Below are 10,104 nucleotides of genomic sequence, written 5' to 3' on the forward strand. Positions count from 1 at the left end.
ACGAAGGAGCCAACGTCTAGGACATCGATAAACACTTTCATCGGTGGCGCCACACCGCTGTCAGGACGATTTTCTCGCAGTAGAGCCGACGCCAGCCTGTCCAAGAGAGCTCGCACAGTAGTACACATCGGTGCGATATATAAAAAAAACCCCAGGACGATTTAAATAGATACAAACACAGAAAAACCGGGGGCAAGGAACGATCGATTCGTAAAGCTCGGTTTCGCTACGGTGCTGTGCGCGAAGAATGGTCGCCGGAATCACGGCAGGCGAGTAAGATTGATGGTCCGCGAAAATGGCCTTTTGTCCGCAAAGCCTCCGGCGCGAGGCGAGTGAGTGAAAGCGATCGAGACTAATAGGCGGCGGACGTGGATGGACAAACACACGACAAACACGCGGTGAAGGCGCAGGGAGAGTAAATCGGCTTTTCAAAAGGCACATAATCGCTTTGAAGAATTATGCCAATAACGCTTACATACAAGTCAACCTGCCACGCGTGCAAAACATCGGCAAGCAAAAATCAACTATTATTGTCAGAGTTTTGACTTGTAGGTCCGTGCAAGGTCAAAACGGCCTGCGAAGCCACACACATGCTACCATGGAGGCATCGTTTTCGTCATCGTGGTAAGATCTAAATAAACAAAATCGAACCCAAAATTACATACAATTCAACGCACACAGCCACAGCGAGCGCTGACCATACGGAGGTGTGTTGGAAGACAGACAAAAAAAAGTCCGTTTTATTGACCCAAGTAGACCAAAATTTATGCTCCGTTTCGTTGTGGAGAATAGCACCCCCCCGTGTGGTCGCTGTGTCATAAATTAAAGCCAATAAGTCAACCACAGCACAGTTGTGTATAGGGACATTGCTGCAAAAAGAAAATGAGGAGATGTCCTGCACGAGTGGGGCAAAAGTGGAAAGTGGACTAACTACCCGCCAAAAAATGTGTCCATACGCACCAAGTCGCCCGTTAGTGCGCAAACATACCATTATGCTCAACGAGGTGAGGCGAAACCCACGGGAAGAGGTAAATAAAAAACAATACACGTAAAAGCTGTTCGTAACGTTAACGAAGTGAGCATAAGGCGCGCGTGTGTGTGTGTGCTGCTTTTGGCATTTCATTATCCACCACGCGAACGCGTGGTCACACACTATTTGCAGAGTATTATGTGTAACACAAACGGCCAGATGGTAATGGGCGGCCCCACACTTGCCACCGACCACCAAGGGATCCAGGGACAGGGAATGTAACAAACGCGAATGTCTGTTTGTGTATGTCCATCTGAAGCGGCTGTTTGTTTTCATTTCATTAATTAATCTAGAGAGCAGTTTGTTCAGTACAGGTTACATTACAACACACAAACTGTGGAGAGGAAATATGTATAATTATTGTTTATATATAGCTACCTGTTTTAGAACGTCTCTATACGTCACAGATTAATGATCAATTTATTGAGGTATCGATGCCCATCATCTCCAAATGCCCACCTGCGAAGCCCAGCACGATCGATTTCTACCAACCCAAAAAAAGCATAACTTAATTAGTAATCGAGTCAGGTTCGTCTACCCTTGCCGCTAGAGTCCTTGGTAACTCAATCCCAAGACCTTTTCTGCTATGCCAAATTCTTAAACATTTGGATTTCCGCTTGCATTAAAAATAGCAAGTAGCAAAACAAGTAGGCATGTGTGTGGAGAGACGTTCTTGCGAACCTCATTCGAGATTTATTTTGCGACATAATTCGGCAGAAACTGTGATGAAGAGTTCCATCAAACGGTAACATGATTTTACTCCCCAGTCCAAAGCGTTATGATGCCTGTTGTGTTTTCACATGAACGAATAGAACCGAATGAAGTGAAATTACATTTGCACACAACTTCAAAGAGCCTTTGCTAACAGCAGTTACTCTTTATTTTTCTGGCCAAACCTTCCAAAAGTAAAATGATCCCCAAAGCGTGCAAACGTGCATGCCCAGGAATCATTCGCTTTTAGTGCTGCCAGTGGGTCGTTTCGGTGTAAATGTTTTCCCATCCCAAACATAATGAAACGGTGGTACATCAGCAAGAACCGATTCGCGATAATTCGTCCTCCCTATATAATGTGCTTTTCAGCGGAAACATTTCACCCCGCTCCAGCTACCATCCATACGGACGATACTGCACAATCACCACTTTGCACCAGAAGTATCACGAACAATTATATTTACTCATTTGTAGCATACCTCCCGCAGTGCTCCTCCAGCTTGTACTGGTGGTGCTTTGCACATAAAAAGGCATCCCCCCATTTTCCGTATCCGGCTAAGCGGTGGCCATGGCCATGGGTGATAATGTTTACACCTTACCACCAGAGCACCAGGAAGCATCGCAAAAGCATGGTGGAAGCTTGCTTCGATTGCTCATGACGTCCGTGTACGCGGTAGATGTTGCTATGCTGATTACTGGCCGTTGCCTCATTTTGCGAGCAAAACAAAGGATGTGCGCGCCCAGTAGGACAATCCCGCGGCTTGTCACTCTTATGTTGTCCTGTTCTGAGAGGCACAGCGAAATGGTGGAACAGCAGATTCGCCGGGTGCATGTTAAAATGGTAATGACATCACAACCACATTGCGAAGCAAACAATGCCTTTTTGTGCTCAGTTAGTCGCAGCATAGCGCGCGGAAAGCGGAACAACTGCTACTCCGGCTGCCGACATTTTCGGCCCAAGTTTTCTCTGCAAAACTTTGCAAGCTAATGCTAATGTGCTGGTGAGCGCAACAGCGCTTTTATTTGCATTACAAATCTATCCATCCGCTTCGTTAGTCTCGCAAACACGCGTTTGATTTGCTTGTAATGGGCCACACAAAAAGGGGATTTTTTATCATTTTTTCTCCTCAAATTAATCCGTTTATCTTCGTTTAAAAAACCGCTTATCGCTCATTAGAGGCCCCGCGAGAACACACGAAACAAACGTCGTCAGCACTTGCCACAGATAAATCTTACACAGCTACACGGCGTGGCGTGCGCTCTGAGCTGGTGGGCGCTTTGATGCTACGAGGCGTACATAATTACGTTACTCTACCCCTCCAAACAGGCTCCAAAATGCTTGTCGAAAAAGATACATTACAATTAATGGCGCGGAATGGTGTGGTAATTTATTTTATCATTTGATTTTTTAGCTTTTACACATCCACAAAAGCCTCATGCGAGTGCGTGTGAGAAGGAGGATTTGTAATATGAATGCTCTCATTTTGAGCTGATAAATCGTTTCTCGTACGTGACACGAGCGAATGAGCGAATGTCGAATGTCTGACACTTTTGCCATTATAAAAAGCCAACGTAAAGCAGGTGTGATTCATTCAAGCTCTTATCGGGTTCACCTTTTTAACCAACAAAATAATTATAAAATCCACCGCAGCATAAAGAGCGGTTAAAAATGTTCAGGAATATAAATTGCCTGCTGCATAATCTTTCGCACAGCATCATCACGCAGCCACCAGCAAACGCGTTCGTCGCTCAAGGTCATGCGATTTGGATCAACCCTGCTGCAAAGGGTTGTGGTTTTGGAAATTTTAACCTATCATCCAGTCCCCTTGATTTGGGTAGGTTGAAACAAGGCCACCAAACGGCCCATCGGATCCCTTCTGTGGGGACTAGGCGAGGCTGCGCTTTCCACAAAACATTTTGGACCTATGCCAACACATGGTGGCGCACTCTTCATTGTCGAGCTCTTGTGCAACAGCATGTTGCTAACAACAGAGAACTGCAGCAGTTTAGCGTTGTTGCTTTTTTGCAGCATCCTTCCTTCTTTTTTTTGGTGAACATCTCACCTAAAAACAACAACCGCCGCTTGTGGGGAGATTCGTTGTTGGTCAGTGTTTGGTTGTTTGTACTGTTGACATAGTAAGATATCAGTTTTTTCTCTTTCTTTGCCTCTGTTTTACCCTCTGTTATGCTTGTCGCACAGTTTCCAGGGATTGTAATCGAGCGTGACGGGCTCGTGATAGGCAGAGAGAGAGAGAGAGAGAGAGAGAGAGAGAGAGAAAGTGAGAGCAAAGATAAATAAGCACGTTGAATTCTTCCGCCCGTCGTCTGACCGACCGACTGACGCTGCACTGCAGATTGTACGTGATTTTTTGCGCACAGACATGGCTCGTGTGTATTTCGTCTGCCATGACACATTGTTTGCGGGGGGGTTGTTTTTTTCTTTTCTTCGGTGTGGATGAACCGGACAGTTGTGGTCATGCTTAAAATTGAAGCAGACAGAAAAAAGTGTATCACACACTGTGATAACACAGTGTGCATCTTGCAGGCACGTTTTTCGTCGGATGCGCTGTAAAATGCACCGTACGTCAGCTGCAGCACACTGTTCTGAGCAAAAACTGCTCAAAATTGATGGATGAATGGGACTTTTTTTTTGTAAAACAAACAGCAAACACTCTGCATATGCTGTAGTTTATCGACCGTGCAAAATCTCTACACCGCTGCATGCACCATCGATCGACAGCTGACCTTCCACGATAGATAGATTTGAGTGATGGGAGTGACAGCTGAAAATGACATCCTCACGTGTTTGTGGGATGTTTCACTAGTTTTTCTTTTTTTGTATCGCTATACAGTAAGTTTGAAGAGCTGATGTTGCTGTTGAATGCATTACATTGTAGAGAACTTTCACGAGGCTTAACGACAGCTTAACAACTCGTAATATTAAGTTCACCGAGAATAACACGGGATAAGGTAACTGGAAACTGGAGGAAATGGATTGCAAAAATGAGTGTTAGGTATTAAGATTAGATTTAATTTCCGATTTAAAAAGGCGAATGAGGCCAATAGACCCAAAGGCTCTATAAAAAGTAGGTACCGTTTTAATTCAAATTTTGGACAGCTTCAAACTCCGGACATTCAATTGTTTTTTTATTGAACTAGTTAATTTGGGTTAAGGATTTTTGAAAAAAAAAACAAGGCCAATTCCTGGTGACTTTTAAAAGAGCACATTAGGATAAGCTGATTCAGAATCCATATCGATCTTGGGACCGATCCCGAACGCATGTCGATACTGGAATTTTGCAGATCTCATACTGATGCTGGAACTGACTCCAATCCCATACAGATGTTAGAATTAGTCATATAACTACACCTGGCCCTGGAACTGATCCTAACTCCTTATCGGTCCTTCAACTGATCCTGGCATCATACCATGGTTGTGAAATTGATTCCGATCCTATATCGGGAATTGTCTTGGAATTATTCAAGCCTCATATGGACCGTCGCTATAAGATACGATTGAATATCCGGCTGCGTAGTACTTCATAAGTCTCGAAAGCCAGTATAGGCCTTTTTTGTAACTTTGTAACTTTTTTGTAGAAATGTTGTTTCCATATATTGTTGAAGCAGACTCGGAAGCAGACAGTGGCGAGCACATATAGTAGAAAACATATATTCTGACTTTGTGGCTTCCTGGACAGTTCCTTGAACCATACATGGCCCGTACATGGAAAATCACGGAAAATTTTATTATAGAGATTTCTTCATATTTATTTCCTGATGCCACTGTACATAAATAATTTCTGTCGGTCAGGTCACCGCCAAAGGCATTCTTAGCAATTTTCCTTCAAAATGGTATCAAAGTAATTTAGTCGATATTTCCTACAAATCCGATCCAGAAGCATTAAAATAGCTCCGGAATCCATTGTAGAAGTAGTTATCAATGTGAGAATACCAGTGTTTTATCATACCGTAAGCATTTGAATTAAAATGATTACTTAATTGCGTCCGGAATTCAAAGCAAGATTTTTAAGGCCGTATTACAGAAAAGTGTAATTGAAATGCATAAAAACTGTTTCTTTTTTACAGCGATAATAGCAAGAAAACAACAATATTTGAAGATAATAGATGTGACAAATGCCTTGATGGCCGGTACGAAGAAGACCGTCGATTCATGTTGCAGTACCCTTCGGTTCAATGCATCTACGAGTACAGGAGTAAAACAGCCCCCATATCCCGTTGTCAGTAGGACCGTCGTCCAGTCAGTCCAGGAGGAGGACACCAGGACATTCAGAATTGTGTGTTTGGAGGGTGTTTAAACAATGCACCCAATCCGCCACCCCTATTTCATTGCTCACCCCTCACGCGGCAACGGGCAAACCGGGCATGACTCACAGGCATTTACAGACCGGCTCCAACGTTCTACGTTAGACGGAAAGGCAAACACAACTGCATTCACATCCAATTGGAGCACTGCGAAAACAAAGCCACAACACAACGCTCACGTACGTGTGCAGCCCCGACTGTGTAGTACCATTCGAAGAGGCGGCTTGCAGCGAAACCCAGTGTTGTTGTGCCGACTCTGCGTCTTGTGCGCTTCCCCGACCCCGGCGCGCACGAACGCGATTGGACTCCGCGCACCAACGATAAGGAAGTTCGTCCAATTCCGCGTGTGTGGTACACCCCGGCCGCGTCCGATGGCCTCCACTCGGCAATGTCTTGCGGTATATCTTTGCGTCCCCCCTCCCCCACGCCAAGCGGGCTTCTTTCGCTCAAGACAGAACGCCCTTCCCCCCACGAAGCCGAAATCCATGAGCTATCGATTTACGCTCCAGCGCTTGAACGCTGGCAAGGTCGTGTACCTCTGTGATGTGCGGCGGGAAGGCAGGATTGTTTTGCAACTGGTTTCGTTGTTGCACGGATGGCGTTACTGCACCGTGGTGTGCTGCGAGACGTCGGTACGACGGCTAGAACTTGCTAGCTGGAAACTCGTAACAACGGAACCCGTTTTGTGGGGTTCAGTGCACAGGGCGCTGGATTATGCAAGGTGTCCAGACCAGTGTGGGAGTTGAGGAGGGAGGCGTTTAAACCGCGGGAGTCATTCTCGCGGGTTGGCCGTTGCAATGGGAACGGCAATACAGTACAACCAGCTGGCAGAGAGAGAGAGACGAGCTGAGGAACCTGTTATTTCTCTTATCTGCTGAGCCAGAAACAAAGTGCTCTGGTAGGTACATTCTAGAAATGGATGCCTTCTAACGTCGAGTGAAGGTGGGCTACACACGGCGTACTTGTGGGAAAGTACACAGGCCACAAACGTCAGCGAGCAGCATACATCGGGGCATAAACAACTACACCTACAACGCGTTCCTTACTTCCATGCAATGCTACTACATCGAGGTTTGAGGTCTTTCGAGCTTGAAAGTAGCAAAAGTGAAACAGAAGCATCTAAAATCGGGCCAATCATACTTACACAAACTTACTCCTTTCGCTGGTAGAACGATGCTAGAAAACTCTGAACTGGCACATCCTTGACTGGTGTTGGAAGTTGGCGACGCCTGAAGAACCTACCGAAATCCGTGGGTAAGTTGAGGGGGGTTGAGTTAACCGCGACAAAAGATGCCGCCTTGCCAATTGCAGGCTTTGTGGTCCGAGAAGAATTCGTATGTGTTTGGAAGATGCCTCCGATGGAACTGGCCACCGGGAGATGCTTCAGCGAAAAGGCTAACACAGAGCACAGAGCTAGAGCTGACTGGCAGCTTCCTGCTTCACGATGGATGCTGATGAGGGGGGTTAGTCGGCGTTGCCAAGAATCACTCACTCACTTTTGACCACGGACACAAACACTTTCGCTGGCACTTTAAGAACTTTCTAGCGAGGAATGAAAGAAAAAACACATTCGCAATCAATTGCAATCGACGTCCAGCGGTGATGGTGATGTGTTTGTGTGTGTGTGTTTGGCGGCCACCCTTCGGAAGGCGAGCGCCTGAACAGTGAACAAACAAAGCGCAAGGTGAATCTTCAACTGCTTGCGGGTGGCTGCAAAACCATGCGACATACCCCGAACAGTCAGTGCTCGTGGGTGGTGGGTGGCTGCGCTTCGGAGAGAGAGAGAGAGAGAGAGAGAGAGAGAGAGAGAGAGAGAGAGAGAGAGAGCGAGAGCACGAGAAAGAGAGCGCGCGAGAGAAAACGTGAACAGTTCTCTCCAATGTTGGCGAGTTGTGCACTATTTTTGACATGCACCACAATCCGCCACTGCGTGATGTAATAATCCTGTAACTATGGTTACCAATTGCACCGGGTCGGTTGCGAAATCGTCACCTACTGTATGTGTGCCAAAAAAAAACATTTAAAAAATATTAAATTCGGCTCGATTGATCTTGAGAGTAAATGTGACCTAGAAGCCCTCTAATCTACGAAAGCTCACTAGCTGACTGAGAGAAAGAGACACACACAGAGAGATAGAGAGCGTAGTTGGAGAACGGTGGAGAGACGAAAAATGAACGAGAGCGAAACGACAATTCCAAATACGGATTCCGTGCCGTTTTTTTTGTCAACCCTCCCAATGGCTTCATTGGCAAGTAAACAGCTTCATCTAATTTCCCATTCCATATCTCTCTATCGCCAAACTACACGCTACTGAACTGCTCTCGGGTCCACTCCCCGTCAGCTGTGCCAGGTGAAACCGGCCAGGGTTGCTCAATTGCTTGACAAACGTTCTTGTATGGAGTGAATAGAATCGCACAAAATCAATTAAAAGCTACAGTTACGACTCAAATTTGTACATTCAATCTACGAGAGTGTTTTAAGCTGAAAAAAAGCTGCGAAAAATATTGTCATGTGGAAAATTGCTCTTTTATAATATTTAGAAGAAAAACACCTTTTTAAAACCCACTGGAAGTGACAGTAATACACGAAATGAAAACACGCTGAGCAACCCTGACCTACGTGCTTGCCCGCAGCTCTGTAATCGTGCACTAGCTTGGCTATAGCAACCAGCACACACACACACACACACATGGCAAGCAAGCTACTACAATAGCAAACTTACACGCGTACCGTACCGTGAGCCTTACACACTGGTATGCGTACGCCGTGTAATGTCACGCAATGCGGTGCGCGTTTTCTGCAGCGCGGTCCTCCGTAACGTGCTCGTTGGATGCGATACAAATGCACGAGCGAAGAGCTTCACCAGTCAAAAACATGAACAAGAAGCAAGAAGCAGCAATCGTACAACAAAAGCAAGCCCCTGGGCAGGTCCTCCTTCCGTACGTCTTGATCGTATGTATGACTCGCACCCTCCGTGGGGTGGTTAATTGTCACGGTTAATTATTCGTTAGATGATAGCACACACATACAGACACATAAACACAAAAAACACCAGCGGCACATAGAAAAACTAGCCAGTTTCATCCACTAGCTCTCGTTCTCTCGTAATCTGTTTCTCTATGTATATCCCTCTCTCACGCTATCTCTTTCGCCGCTTTCAAACGCTCTACGATATCGCTTCCCTTCCCTCCCCCCTCCACTAGCACTCTTCAGCTGGTGGTCGACGCGTGCACTGCCTGCTTTGCATATGGGTATAACTGAAACTGAGAGTTGCTTTGTTCGCAGTGGGCAATGGTATCGGTTCCGCAAATGGGACCTTTTCTGGTTTTGGTCGGTTTCTTTAGCAACACTGCGGTCAAAATTGGTTTCTCACTACACCAAGGATATTCCCCCGGTGGGTTTGCTCGCGCTTGACAGGACTACAAGGACTCGCTCACTAACACCAACGGACACACCAGACACGGTACTCGTTTTTCACGGTTCCAGAATGACCTTCTTTCGTATTTGTTTCCCCCCTCTTCCTTCAATGTACGTTTGCCCAAGTGGAAAAGGCAAAGCGTGTTGTTTGATCAAACACGAGCGCGCTCAAGGTTTCGGATAAACTTTAGGGAAAAGCCAGCGACTGACAATGGTTTTACTGGTCCCTTTTAACAGTCCTCCTTGCGCGCTATTCCGTTTGACCGACGAACAATCCAGCCAGCAAATGCTTTTTAAACAGGTATGGGTGGGGGGGGGGGGGGGGAGGTCCATTCTTGGCAGACAAGTCTTCCAACGTAAAGTTAACACCGAGGCCACCACCGAACAAAGCTTTCAATTTAACTCCTCAACGCACCGAAACACTTTTACAGCAGTTTTTCAATCACACAAAATCACCTACTTGAAGAAATGAACGCTGGAAAACGGCTACCACCAAATCTAGCACGATAAGTACGAGCGCTGCCTGTATCGCACAGTGTTTTTCCCGAGCAGACCGAACGCTTTTCTTCGCCCCTTGCGTTTTACACGGTGCGCTGAAGGTGTGTGCGTGCCCTCAGCTCAGT

General features: G+C 46.2%; 1 protein-coding gene across 5 annotated transcripts in view; it reads right to left on the reverse strand.

Annotated features, from left to right (window-relative positions):
• Positions 1 to 10,092, reverse strand: part of LOC1281333 (uncharacterized) — a 33,640-nt gene extending 23,548 nt beyond the window's left edge. The window contains exons 1-2 of one of the 5 annotated variants that reach the window (XM_061647173.1): positions 9,942 to 10,092; positions 7,209 to 7,606 (exon numbers count right to left, since the gene is read on the reverse strand). The gene's annotated coding sequence lies outside the window, so the exon portion shown is untranslated. Of the gene's footprint in view, positions 1 to 7,208; positions 7,768 to 7,795; positions 7,978 to 9,941 lie in introns of those variants that run through there. The other 4 variants (XM_061647175.1, XM_061647178.1, XM_061647179.1 and 1 more) reach the window with 4 other exon arrangements.
• Between the last annotated feature and the right edge of the window lie 12 nt (positions 10,093 to 10,104).

The sequence above is a fragment of the Anopheles gambiae genome, chromosome 2, assembly GCF_943734735.2.
Source record: "Anopheles gambiae chromosome 2, idAnoGambNW_F1_1, whole genome shotgun sequence".
Lineage (NCBI taxonomy): Eukaryota > Metazoa > Arthropoda > Insecta > Diptera > Culicidae > Anopheles > Anopheles gambiae.